The sequence below is a fragment of the Triticum aestivum genome, chromosome 4B (genome assembly GCF_018294505.1).
Source record: "Triticum aestivum cultivar Chinese Spring chromosome 4B, IWGSC CS RefSeq v2.1, whole genome shotgun sequence".
Lineage (NCBI taxonomy): Eukaryota > Viridiplantae > Streptophyta > Magnoliopsida > Poales > Poaceae > Triticum > Triticum aestivum.
This window is the reverse complement of record NC_057804.1, coordinates 145,597,154-145,602,678: the sequence shown is the minus strand read 5'-3', so window position 1 is coordinate 145,602,678 and position 5,525 is coordinate 145,597,154.

Genomic DNA, 5,525 nt, shown 5'->3' with positions numbered 1-5,525 from the left:
ATCAGATGCCTCCGAGACGTGACAATGGATTTGCCTTCCCACCAGAGCTCACTCAGTTGATCCAGCAGTAGAATGCCTTGATGCGGATACTAGTTCAGAACCAGAACCAAGGCAATAACAACAACAACAACAACAACAACCCCCCCCCCATATTGATCACCTAGCCTGCTTCCTAAGGTTGAAGCCGTCGGTGTTCTCCAGTAGCACCGAGCCGATTGTTGCAGATGATTGGCTCCACAAGATTGGAAGAGAGCTGACCACTGCAGGATGCACAGATGCGGAGAGTGCCGCACATTAGCTTGATGGACCCGTAGCATCATGGTGGGAGAATTTCACAACAACTTACCCCATTGACACTGTTACATGGGATCAGTTTTAGCAGGCTTTCCGCACTGCCCATGTTTCAGCAGGAGCTATGAGCATGAAGAAGCGCGAGTTTCGCAACTTGCGCCAAGGAGGACGTACAGTGTGCCAGTATGTGGATGAGTTTAGCAAGTTAGCACGCTATACCCCTGATGACATAGCTACAGATGCCACTAAGCAGGAGAAGTTTTTGAAGGGACTGAATGATGAGCTGAGCATGCAGTTGATGGTGGCAACATTCAACAACTACCAGGAGCTGGTAGACAGGGCTCTCATGATTGAAGGCAAGCAACAATAGATAGATAATCGCAAGAGGAAGTATGGACAGGGGAGGTACACTTCAGGAGCTCAGCAAAAGCCCTGCTATTCCCCGTACTCAGGAGGACATAACCACCACCATGGAGGCCACAACCATGGAGGACATACGCTCAATGGATCAAGTTCGCACAACCATAGTGGCCCAAAGAATGGCAATGGGAATGGAGGAAGCAGCAGCCAGAACCATTCCATCCCTTCCACACCAGCCAAGAGGGATCTGAGCCACATTACCTGTTTCAAGTGCCAGAAGATCGGGCATTATGCCACTGAATGTCTTGAAGCGAAGAATGGAAATGGCAATGGAGGTTCTGCCAAGAAGCCCAACCCCTTCACGGTTAGGTGAACCACGTCAGCGTGGAGGAGATTGAGGATCAACCGACACAGTTGTCGGTAAGTTTTTGATTAATGCATTTACCGCACTTGTTCTTTTCGATACTGGTGCATCGCATTCATACATATCAAGGGAGTTTGTGGATAAGTATAACCTGCCAACCGTAGCCCTTAAGTCACCTATGTTAGTAAGTTCCCCAGGAGTGGAGTATATGGCTAGTAGGGGATGTTATCAGTTGCCACTAACCATAGGTAGACATGGTTTTCCCCACCGACCTAATTGTTCTGGAGTCACAAGGATTGGATGTGATACTGGGAATGGATTGGCTATCCAACTTTGAAGGGAACATCGACTACGCCAATAAATCAATTCTTCTCACCACCCTAGAAGGAAAGAGGATCAAGTATGTATCCCGACATGCACTGAGGAGGACTCAGTAAATTCCTTATCAGGAGTTGTCCAGGAGGAAGTACCAGTGGTGAAGGACTACCCCGACGTATTTCTAGAGGAGTTACCAGGCATGCCACCAGATCGACACATTGAGTTTTTGATTGAGCTATTGCCAGGCACCGGACCAATATCAAAGAGACCGTATCAGATGCCCGCAAAGGATCTAGAGGAAATTAAGACGCAGATAAATGAGTTACTGGAGAAAGGTTACATTCGACCAAGTTCATCACCTTGGGGAGCCCCAGTGCTTCTAATGGAGAAGAAGGATGGATCTTTAAGGATGGTCGTTGATTATCGTGCGCTGAATGAGGTGACGATCAAGAACAAATACCCTCTGCCGATGATCAATGATTTGTTTGCCTAGTTGCAAGGAGCTAAAGTTTTCTCTAAGATCGATCTTCGATCAGGTTATCACCAGTTGAAGATCCGAGAGTAGGATATACCTAAGACAGCTTTTACCACAAGGTACGAGCTATATGAGTATACCGTCATGTCATTTGGTCTGACTAATGCGCCTGCCTATTTCATGAATATGATGAACAAAGTGTTTATGGAGTTTTTGGATAAGTTCGTCGTGGTGTTCATTGATGATATATTGGTCTACTCGAAGAATGAAGAAGAGCATAAGGAGCATTTATGTTTGGTTCTTGAGAAGCTCAGAGAACATCAGTTGTATGCCAAATTCAGCAAATGTGAGTTTTGGTTAAAGGAAGTTGGATTTCTTGGACATGTCATATCCGGAGAAGGAATAGCAGTAGACCCTACGAAGGTTACCTCTATCACTAAATGGGTGGCACCCACATCACTTGGAGAGATCAAAAGTTTTCTTGGACTCGCAGGTTATTATCGGAGGTTCATTGAGAATTTCTCCAGGATTGCAAAGCCCATGACGGAGTTATTGAAGAAGGACACCAAGTTTAAATGGACTGAGGAGTGTGAAGCTAGTTTTCAGGAGTTGAAGAAACATTTAGTTACATCCCCAGTGTTGATTCTCCCAGACCAATGTAAGGATTACCAAGTATATTGCGATGCTTCACGTCAAGGACTTGGAGTTGTGCTTATGCAGGAAGGAAGAGTTGTTTCATATGCCTCACGACAGCTTAAACCTCATGAGCTGAATTATGCTACACATGACTTGGAGTTAGCAGGCGTAGTGCATGCGTTGAATACATGGAGACACTTTCTCATCAGAAACCATTGTGATGTATACATGAATCATAAGAGTTTGAAATACATCTTCACGCAGAAGGAGTTAAATCTCAGGAAAAGGAGATGGTTGGAGCTCATAAAGGATTATGATATGAAATTGCACTATCATCCCGGAAAGGCCAATGTCGTAGCAGATGCGTTGAGCCGCAAGAGTTATGTTGACACGCTCATAACCGGAGGATTACCTAAGGAGCTAGCAGCTGATCTTCCAGAGTTATGCTTGGAGATAGTTCCGAGAGGTTATGTTGCAACATTGGAAATTCAGTCCACTCTTTTGGGTATGATCAGGGAAGCCCAGAAGACTGACAAGGAGATTGCTGGGATAAAGGAAAGGATGAGTAAAGGAAAGGCTAAAGGATTTCGTGAGGATGAGAACGACACTTTATGGTTCAAGGATCGCATATATGTGCCTAACGACCCCGAGATCAGAAAGATGATTCTGCAGGAGGCTCATGATTCACCATATTCGATTCACCCAGGAAATACTAAGATGTATCCGGATTTGAAGGAAAATTTCTGGTGGACTGATGACCACCCACAAGTGTAGGGGGTCTATCATAGTCCTTTCGATAAGTAAGAGTGTCGAACCCAACGAGGAGCAGAAGGAAATGATAAGCGGTTTTCAGTAAGGTTTTCTCTGCAAGCACTGAAATTGTAGGTAATAGATAGTTTTTTGATAAGATAAATAGTAATGAGTAACAAGTAAATAAAGTAAATAAAGTGCAGCAAGGTGGCCCAATCCTTTTTGTAGCAAAGGATAAGCCTGGACAATTTCTAATAATGAGAAAGGAGCTCCTGAGGACACATGGGAATTATCATCAAGCTAGTTTTCATCACGTTCATATGATTCACGTTCGGTACCTTGATAATTTGATATGCGGGTGGACCGGTGCTTGGGTACTGCCCTTACTTGGACAAGCATCCCACTTATGATTAACCCCTATTGCAAGCGTCTACAACTACAAAAGAAGTATTAAGGTAAACCTAACCACAGCATTGAACATATGGATCCAAATCAGCCCCCAACGAAGCAACACATAAACTAGGGTTTAAGCTTCTGTCACTCTAGCAACCCATCATCTACTTATTACTTCCCTATGACTTCCTCTAGGCCCAAATAATGGTGAAGTGTCATGTAGTCGACGTTCACATAACACCACTAGAGGAAAAGACAACATACATCTCATCAAAATATCGAACGAATACCAAATTCACATGACTACTAATAGCAAGACTTCACCCATGTCGTCAGGAACAAACGTAACTACTCACAAAGCATATTCATGTTCATAATCAGAGGAGTAATAATATGCATTAAGGATCTGAACATATGATCTTCCACCAAGTAAACCAATTAGCATCAACTACAAGGAGTAATCAATACTACTAGCAACCCACAGGTACTAATAGCAAGACTCGATCATCCTTTTTTGATGGTGAGCCTATGCCTTGGAAGATGGATGACAAGCCTACATCATCAACAACTCCTACTTCACCACCTCCGAGGACATAATCAATACTACTAGCAACCCACAGGTACCAATCATAAAAGGTGTCCAAGATAATATATTTATATGTGAACCTCTCTTTCCTTATCACTTCCTATTAATTGCAACGATGACCAAAACTATGTTTGTAAACTCTCAACAACTTTTATGCCTCATACTTTCTATGTGTGAAGTCATCACTATCCATAAGATCAATATGAACTCTTTTATTCTTTCTACTTTCTCAAGATCATAGCAACATAGCAAAGCCCTTGAATCAACACTAATCTTTATTATAGATAGCTCACGAACTCGATTACAAAAAGAGATCACAAAGCAAAACTCGAAACTACTTGATATCAAAACTCCAATCTAGTAGATCAAGATACTACTAAAAGGATCGAACTAAATAAAACGGTAAAGATAGGAGTGTGATGGTGATACGATACCGGGGCACCTCCCCCAAGCTTGGCAGTTGCCAAGGGGAGTGCCCATACCCATGTGATTATTTCTCCTTCTTCACGGTTGGATTTATGATCTTCTTGGCGATGTTACCCTTCAAGATACAGTTCTCCTCCTCGAGCTTATTGACTTGTTGTTTGAGGTCCATAATTTCTTTACGGAGCTTGCCCATAACGGCTAAAGCTCCCTTTACCCAAGGATGCTGCATAGCTTCTGGAGAACAAGTGAAGCTCTTTTTCATATTTTCATAAGAAAGAAACCTAAAGTTGGAAGGGATGACCGAAGTTGGGATAGCCAAGTTAGGTAGTTCCACCATCATGGATTCTGCTTGGAGACGAGAGGTAACTTCTTGATCTTCCTCCATGGCATCTATCCTTTTCAAATAGCCTCCATCTCATCCTCCGTTGATGATCCAAAGTGATAAGCCTCGCTATTTGCTCCTAGACCTGGTGTTGGGTGAGACACCCGACTCTCCCCAACTGACTCTTGAGAAGACATCTTGCTTTTAATCTGCAACAGGAACAACTCGAAACGAAAACAGAGGATATTTGCATGATACAGTGGTCAAAACCTTCGGGAGTATATATAATGAATTTTTACCGACCAAAATACGTAACGTGCAAGAAAACAGAGTCTGGGAGGCACACGAGGTTCCCACGAGACATGGGGGTGCGCCCAATAAGGGTGGGCACGCCCTCCACTCTCGTGGGGGCCTCGTGTCCCTTTCGGACTGCTTCTTTCTTCCTAAAATTCTTAAATATTCCAAAACTGATAAAAATTGCCATTGGAGTTGTTTTGGAGTCGGTTTACTTACCATACCACATACCTATTCCTTTTCGGAGTCTGGAACATTCTGGAAAGTGTCCCTTATGTATTCCTCTGGGGTTACGGTTTCAATAATATTA